The 9370-nt window shown below is 37.1% G+C and overlaps 1 pseudogene; it reads left to right on the top strand.

The window, feature by feature from the left end:
* The first annotated feature begins 8220 nt into the window (after window positions 1–8220).
* LOC124979470 (28S ribosomal protein S16, mitochondrial-like) lies at window positions 8221–8626 on the top strand (annotated as a pseudogene).
* Window positions 8627–9370: the final 744 nt, after the last annotated feature.

The raw sequence follows: 9370 nt of genomic DNA, 5'->3' as shown, positions 1-9370 counted from the left end.
GATCATGCATTAAGTTTTAAAGAAAGCCTCAGTAAATTCTAACAAAACAGAAATTGGAGAAGACATAGTCTCTGACTACAAATGTTTGTCACTAGAAGATAATTTCAGTAATGTATACTGAAAAACCAACCTTTTGGAATGAAGACAAACCATTAACAAATAGCTATTGCTACAAATTTGATATTACAGGAGCTAAGCAAAGAACAATAATGAGAATACATCATATTCATACCAATGGAACATGTCCAAAGCATTTATCTGAGGCGAATTCAGTACACAAGAAAAACAAAATGAACTAAGTATTTATTTCAAGAAATCAGGAGAGGGCAACCAAATGAATGTAAGAAAAGCAAGGAGAAAGACATAAGTTTAAAAGAAATAAAAATAAATAACCTGAACACAGAGAAAAGGTAAAAGGACAAAGAAATTTAAAAGTGGCGTATTAGTTGGAGAAAAAGAGATGATAAAATAGACATGTCACTACTTACTTTAATAAATCAAAAGACAGATAAAACAAAAGTGTGGATCTTTTCTCTTGCTTTCTCTCTCCTACTCACTTGCTTTCTCCTCCTCGATTTCCCACTCTCGCTAGCGCACCCTTTCTTTTTTCCTCTCATTTTCTCTCTTACCCTGCAGGGAGACACTCTGTTTGCTTAATAAACTCCCTTAAGTGGAAAAATAAAGTGTGTAAAGATAATAATAGTAATGAGAAGTACATAGATACAGATATTAAAATAGTATTAGATGCAATTCAAAGCAATACATTTCTCAAGGAAATGGATTATTTTCTGGAAAAATGTAAATGATCAGTATTAACTCAGGAAGAGACAGATGACAGAATATGTCTAAAAAGCTATCAGAGCCTTATCTACAAGAAAAGCATAGGGTCCAGAGGGTCACATGAGCAAGGTTCTGTAAACCTCAAGAAACATACAATTCCCATGCTATCTCAACTATTTTGGCACTCAGAAAAAATATGTATATTTTCAAATTCACATTCTTAAATTTAAAACTTACAATGAGAATAAATGCATGAATGTGTTGCTGAAAGCTTCGTCCTTGTTCCCAATCCAATAGCAAGGACATGGTTTTGAGAAAAAGGAAAAAGATGTATTGCTTTGCTAGCAAAGGAGAAACACAGGGGACTCCTGTCCCAAAGGCTGTGATTTTGCCTATAAGCAGGAATAAGGGACTTTGAAAGAGGTGATTCAGAGATTAGGGAGGAGAGATCAGGAAGGAGAAGATCAGGGAGGAGAAGTTTAGGGGAAAGAAGATCAGGGAGAAGGTAAGGGAAAAGGAGGTTGGGAAAAAGAAAAAAACATGTTAGGTTTCAAGGCGACAAGGGATATAGTCAAAGCATCAAATGAACCACGTTACAAATGGATGGAAGGACAGACAGATGATGGATGGGTAGGCAGACAGGCAGGTGGATGGATAGATAACTCTCATTCTTAGGTATAGATGCAAAAATATATAGAGAATCTGATCATTTCTTGCCACATTTGTAACAACCACACTGGGCTCAGCTGCCACAATCTGCCTCCTAGATTACTGAATAATCCCCTGGGTCTCCCTACTTCTGTTCTAGTCCCCTGAGGCTTATTATTCACAAGCCACCAGAGAGATCATTTAAAAACATTAGTTATAGCATGTCATTTCTCTGCTCATATCCTTTCACTAACTTACTATTTCCTCACAGTTAAAGCCAAAAATCTTGCAATGGTTATCTCTAAGCCCTTATATAATCTGCTTCCCACACACAGAGGTACCCCTGCCTCTCAGATCTGTCCTTTTAATGCTATCCTTACTTACTCAGTTCCAGTCACCCTGACCTTCTTGAAGTTCCTTAAATATGACAGGACACTTCCACCTCAGGGTCTTTGCAGATGCTGGTCCATCTGCCTGGAAGCTCTTACCTCAGATAGAGGCATGGCCACTCCTTACTGCCTTCATATCTGTTCAGTTGTAGCCTTCCTGGGAGGTCCTCGGAAAACCCCACTACAAACACAGGTATCCTCTCCTGCTTTAGTTCCTTCATTGTGTTTATCACCATCTGAGGTAGTGAATGTTTTATTTGATTTGTTATCTACCTTCCCCCTCCCACTAAAATAAGCCCCACAAAGGGCAGGGATTATGTTTCCTTTACTCCTGAAGATCCAGTACTTAGGATGGTGTCTGGTATATATTAGATTCTCAAAAAAAATTAGTGGAAAAGTTGAAAAAATTTCAACTAAAAAAAATGAACACTCCCTATAAATATGAACAATTTGCTAAAAGAAAAAAATATACCAGGGGGGCTGGGGAGATAGCTCAGTTGGTAGAGTGCTTGCCTTGTAAGCACAAGGCCCTGGGTTCAATCCCCAGCACCAAAAAAAAAAAAAAAAAAAAAAATACCAGGTATCCATTAAATTTATTTTAAAAGTTAACTTTAGTAGTAATTGAAAAAATGTAAATTTAAACAGTGCAATAGCACATATCACCTCTTACATTATAAAAAGTTACTTAAATAATGATAGCCAATGTTAAAAATAAGAGCAAAGCAGAATATCGAACATCACCAGTTGTGCTTAAAATGATACAAGTGTCCCAGAAGGCAGTTTGCCAGTGTTTAAGTCTTTTACTTATTTTTCCCCCCAGTGCAAGGGATCAAACTCAAGGCTTCACTCATGACAGGCAAGTGCTCTGCCAATGAACTACATTCCCAGACCTGGAAAGTCTTTTAAAGTGTTCCTTTTTATCCTTTGTCCCAACCTCAGGAAATTTTTATTGTAAGGAAAATAAGGAAGAATATGCACAAAGAACTGGCTACAAAGATAGTTATCGTTGCCTGGTTTGTAATAATTTGAAGTATGAGAAAAGTTACTGACATGAGTGTCTCTAACCTTTATCAACTACAATGGGTAGATTCTTTGTCAATTTGTATGCTGGCTTTTAGGGTTGCAGAATCTGTAAAATGGGTAGAGTCAGAATTGGAGAAGGGAAAGCAAGGATATTAAAAATAAACTGGAAGCTGATAATATCCTCAGTGTAATGGGATTATGACTGATTTTTTGTGTGTGTTTTCTAACTTTCCAAATTTCTTTACAATAAGCTGGATTTCTAAATAAACAATGCCAAAATTAGTTTTTTTTTTTAGAAAGGGAAGTGAAATGGCACTATTACTGCATACAGCAAGATGAAGAATGGGGTTTTTGTATTTGTTGACTATGAAGTTGGTGGAATTCAATAGAATATTTTCAATTTAGAATTCAGACTGCAAAAACTTTTTAAATATATTGGAGCTTTGGGCTCAAAGTGGTAACTGAGCACATGTGGTTTTTTTCTCATCCTGAAGACACAAAAAAAATAAGAATGAAGCATTAAAAAAAATAATAAGTAGAAGTCCACAAGAAGGAAGATAAAAGGTAGGGGGAGATTTTAGCTAACAGGCAACTTTTACACATTTCTATAAGATGAAGAACTAATAGAAAGCATGCACTAATGAACAGACAAAAGAAAGCTCCGGTTCAAAACACGCATGGGAGGAGATCCCACCAAGGAGAGACATAGCCATGCAGCTGAACGCAGGAGAAAATGTCACTCAAAGACAGTCAAGCAGGGTTACAGGTTGAGGGTGAAGAGGGTGGCTAAAAATTGGGGAATCATTTCTAGGTTAATATGCATGATAACCAGTTCTTCCCACACTTGCCCCCATGTAAGAACTTGTGTTCAGGCACTTAGTACAAAGCAAAATAATCACGGCTTCTTCAAAATGAAATTGTGCCAGTTTTCTGGGGTTGAGTACAGGTGTTAGTGCTCCATAGTGCAAGTTGCTTCATCTGACTTAATGCCCATTTCTGAATTGCACAAAACTGGGCTTCTACTCTTAAGTTTCACCCACCAAAACCGAGCTCCCAAGTCAACTTGTAGTCTCTCATTTTAAAAATGTAAATGGACAACCAAAGATCATTAGTCATATGCATAAAGATTACAATGTGAAAGAACATAGAGTAATTATAACTTACATTTATTGGGCATTCCCTATGTGCTGGGAATTTTCTAAGTATGCTCACAAATGAACTCTCTAAATCTTTACAGCAATCGTATAAGCTTAATATGACTATCATGACTATTATGCCCCAGGAAACTGAAGCAGAGATGTTTGAATAACTTGCTCAAGGCCTTGCAACTGACCTGTGTTAGAAGTAAGATTTGATTGCTTACCAATCTGCACTGACAAACTGCTGCTTTATATTACCTCTCATGATAAATAAAAAAACTGACACCTGAGGAAAAAGAAAGCTTAATCAAACAAACATTGGAAAATCCAGAAAAAACATTACACTTGTAAAATAACAAAAATAAATAATCGCTGAATAAATAAGAAGGTTTTGAAATTTTCAAATACAATTAAAAAAAATCAACCTAAGATAAAGTGATAAATCATGGAATTTCATTTAGAAAACACAGTAAGACAGAGTAGGAGGACAAAGAAAAATGGATCAGAAAAGCCACACATCAAATAGGCATGCCCATTGTAGAGAATAAAAAAAGCAAAGAGAAAATAACTAAATAAATTCCATAAGTGCCTTTCCAGAACTGAAGTTTTCTTATCAGAAAACTCCCTATGCTACTAATGAAAAGATAAGGACCCCCCAACTCAGCTTGTCATTCTCTAACTTCAGAACTGAAGATAGGAAGAATCCAAAGATCTCTGAAGAGAAATACACAATCATCCACAAAAGTACAAAGATCAGACTGGCATCAAAATTCTCATAAGAAACTAAAAGATTAGGAAGTATGCCTTCAATAGTTCAAGAGAAAATTTTAAACTATTTTATCAGTCAAGTTTGAACAAAATCCACAAAAGGAAAATAGATAGATGATAGACAGATAGATTTATTTAAGGACTTGGCACACCCAATTTTGGGAAATGGCATCTAAAATTTGTAGGGCAAGCCAGCAGGCTGGAAAATCAGGCAGGAGTTGATGCTATAGTCTAGAGATAGAATTTCTTTTTATTTTTTTCTACTAGAACCTTTCAAATCATTTTAAAATCTGACTCAGATTATTAAGAGTAATCTCCTTTACTTGAAGTAAACGCTTTAAATTGACTTTACTTAAAATCAATTACATATGCAAAGGTCATCTACAAAATACCTTTGCAGCAATATCCACATTAGCCTTTGATTAAATAACTGAGTAGTATAGCCTATCCAAGTTTGCAAATAAAACTAACCACCACAGTTAATTTAGTCTCCCTCCCCCATTAAAAAAAAAATGTGTTAGAACAAACTTACCATAAATTTCACCATAACTTCGTTGAAGGTTCCAATATCTCTACATCCTTGTCAACACTTGTTAGTTTTCTTTCCCCCCACCATGGTCATCTTAGTGGGTGTGAAATGGGATTTCATTGTTTTGTACTTAATTTTTCCCGATAACTAGGTGACATTAAACACTTTTTTATGTAGTTCTTGGTCACTAATATAGCTTTGAGTAAATGGTATTCAAGTCCATCTTTATTTGTGTGTGTGTGTGTGTGTGTGTGTGTGTGTGTGTGTGTTTTTTTTTTTTTACTGGGGTTTGAACCCAAGGCCTCATACATGCGAGCTAAGCAGTCTGTCACTGAGCTACATCCCCAGACATTTTTATTATTTTTTATTTTAAGATAGGAACTTGCTAAATTACCCAGGATGGTAATCCAACTTGCTACTTCCTAGTTCAGTCTCTCAAATAACTAGGATTACAAGTGTGTGTCACCACACCTAGTTACTCACCCATTTTAAAATTTGGTTGTTTATCTTTTGTTGTTGAGTTATAAAAATTCTTTATATGTTATGGATACTAGGCTTTTATCAGATAGATCATTTGCAAATATTTTGTTCCATCCCATGGGTTGTCTTTTCACTTGCTCCATAATGTCCTTTGATTCATTACAGTTTTTAATTTTGATGAAATCCAATTTACCTGTTTTTCTTTAGTTATTAGTGCATTTAATATCATACCTAAAAAACTATTGTTGAATCTAAGATAGCCCTGTTTCCTTCTAAGAGTTTTAGAGTTTTAACTCATATCTAGATTTTTGATTCATTTTGAGTTAATTTTTGTTTACAATGTGAAGAGTCCAAATTCATAATTTTGTATGCGGATATCCAGTTGTCCCAGCACCATCTGTTGAAGAGACCATTTTTTTCCCATTGAATAGTCTTGGTGCCCTGGTTGAAATTAAGTGACCATGGAGCCATGGTTTACCTCTAGACTCAAAATTCTATTCCATTTATCTGTATATCTGCCCTTAGAATCACCCTGTTTTGATTATTATAGTTTTGTAGAAAGTTTTTAAATTGGGAAGTGTGAGTCCTCTGACTTTGTTCTCTTTCAGTGTTGTTTTGACCATTTTGGACCCCGAGCAATTCCATATGAATTGAGTGCTGGCTGTTCCATTTCCAAAAGGAAAAAAAAAAAAAAAAAAAACTGCAGGAATTTTGGTGAACATTACATTGAATTTTTAAACTGCTTCAAGGAGTAGTGCGACCTTAACAATGTTAAGACTTTCAATCCATGAGTATGTTATGTCTTTCCTCTTATTTAGGTCATTAATATCTTTCAGCAATGTTTCATAGTTTTGAGTCTATAAGTCTTCCACCTTCCTTGGTTAAATTTATTCCTAAGTATTTTATTCTTTTGCATGCTATTGTAAATGGAATCTTTCCCTTATCTCCTTTTTGAATTGTTCGTTGCTAATGTACAGAAGTATAACTGTCTTTTTGTATGTTGATCTTATTCCCTACAACTTTGCTGAATTCATTTTTTAGCTCCAAAAATTTTGAGAAATGTTTTTAACATTTCCTGTGTATAAAATCATGTCATCTGTAGATAAACAATTTTACTTCTAGAGACCTTGTCGGCTGAATGGCTTTTATTTCATCTTCTTGCCTAATCACTTTGGCTAAAACTTCCAGTACAAAGTTAAATAGAAATGGCAAACCAGGCAACCTTATAAGGTTCCTGCTTTAGGAAGAAAAGTTTCAGTCTTTCAACACTGAGTATGATGTTAGCTGTGGTTTAGCAGTATTTTTTAAAATAAATTCCTTTTATTATGTTAGGAAGTTCTAAGAAAATTTTGTTTCAACCTAGAATTCTATATTCAAACTCTCAGTCAGAGGTGACAGCAGAATAAAAGACATTTTCAAACTTGTAAAGTCGAACATTTCATCCCATGCATATTTTCAGAGATGGTTCCTTGAAAATGCACTATAGCAAACAAAAGAGCAAAGTGATCAAAGCAAAGATGAAGAACCAAGAAATAAAAAGATCCGTTCTATCCAGGAGGCCCCAAGATGGCATCAAGTCTAGAAAGCAACCGGTCTAAATTACAATCCTAGTAAGGCAAAAGGATTCCAAGAAGGAGGACTGTGGTTAGGGTTGGGAGTGAGAGTATGAAAGTATCAGTTCAGAAATGAAGAAATTAGATGAATTCAAACCGGAAGTCAGGAACTTTAGGGAATAATAAATTCCAAGGAAGAAAAAGAGTCCTACGAAGAAAGAGACTATTTAAGTATGTAAGGGGGAAAACGCCATAAGAAAACAATCTGAACTGGAATATGAAACAAATTCAACTGTGGAATGGTTTTAAGTGATCGGTGGCATAAAAAAAAGTCATCTTCAGGAGAACGTCCTCTTCGGGCTGGTGTCCCAGCAGCTGGCTGCACCCACTCTCCCCATCACTCTCCCTATTCCCCAGGCGGTGTGGTGGGTCCGTACCAGCAGCCGCAGAATGGGAGGGCCCGCACGTGGGCTGCACCTTGGTCCACCTCAATGAGTCATCGCAGCGGGCAGGACTTTCCCGGGGGTTGCGGGGGTGGGGCGTGCAGGACACCGGGAGCAGCGTGCTTGAGGCCCCTGAATCTGGATCAGCCACAGGGCCTTACAGTTGATTCTCTTCTCAGATTTCCCCTGCTTAATCCTCGCAGAAATTCTTATCTCATTTTACAGATGAGGCAAATGAGGCTACGACAAGGTCAAAGAGTTTGTAAGTGGTAGGCCTGTGGAGTGGATTTGGGGGTGAGGGGGAGGTCATTTCAAGCTGCAGTGCTTAAGGGAAGTTTCACAAAGAAGATGGTAGATGACTAGAATAGATTGGGATGAAGACATTAGAATAGAAGAAGGGAATTGTTCCTCCATCTGCCTCGGTTTGCCGATTTTGTGTCCTCTGTCCTTGTGTCCTAACCAATTATTTCTCTAGCTACCCTCCTCTGCAAGGCCTATCGTGAGGGTCATTTAACCATCTGCCTTGCTCTGGGTGGTGTCACCAACTGGCCCTTTCACTGCATTGTGGCTGCTCACAAGAATGTCCCCGGGATGGCCAGTTGGTATAGCAGGAGGGCTCCTATGAACCACTGCCCAAGGGTCACGGAGAAAAACTCAGTTGCCTTCAACCTGGACAAGATCCAACATTGGTCTGGCTGTGAGACCCATCTCTCTAAGCCTATGGAGAAGCATCTAGGTCTTTCTAACTTTCCCCCCTCTGCATCCTATGATCACAAAGGCTGAGAACTGGGAAGGAAATGGGCACAAGAACTTCTCTTAGCTTCAGAAAATAGATACCAAGGCTACAGACACAGAAGCAAGTTGTTTTCAATGAACATAACAGTGGTTACAAAGTCAAGGTCCTCTAAAGTACTTGTGTGGAGCTCATAAATTTGTTGGGTTTGAAGGTCAAGTTAGCTATACTCTTCTGGTCTGGCTTAAGCAGGGCCCACTGAGAGAGTTGGTCTTGTCTGATATAAGAGCTGCTTCTAGACACTAAGCATGTTTAGTCTTCATTTTCAGGGAAAATAGTGATGGTGGGGAAAACTGGACTTTAGATTGGTCCCTGGATCATTTGGGCAACTTCACATTTGGCTGCTTTCTGAGACTATCCTGCTTCAAAAGCCCCCAACCAGAGTGATCATGGCCTATCCAAATGTTTCCTGAATCATATATAATCATTCCACAAGCTCAAGAACACTAGGCCCTTACTAATTATTTTTTGTAATTGTAGATTTATATTATTTTGCTTGACATGAAATTTTAACTTTACAAAAATAGATTGTGAAAATTGTCTTTGGGCTGTAATATCCTACCTTTTAAGGATGAGAAATTAAAAGGAAGCTAATGTTGTAAAGTACCTATTTTTATCTATATAAAGTTATATATGTAGATAGATTGATACAGATACATAGATAATACATGCCAGTTTGTCGTGAGGATCACAAGTTATCATGGAAGTAGGTAGATTATCTTCACTTACAGATGAGGAAGCTGCAGCTCAGGAAGTGGAAACGTGTTCAGCGGTACAGGATTCAGACCCCAATTTGCCTACCTGGAAAGTCCTGTCCAACATAAG

Source organism: Sciurus carolinensis, chromosome 3, assembly GCF_902686445.1.
Source record: "Sciurus carolinensis chromosome 3, mSciCar1.2, whole genome shotgun sequence".
NCBI classification, from domain to species: Eukaryota; Metazoa; Chordata; class Mammalia; order Rodentia; family Sciuridae; genus Sciurus; species Sciurus carolinensis.
This window is presented reverse-complemented; position numbering and strand designations above follow the sequence as displayed.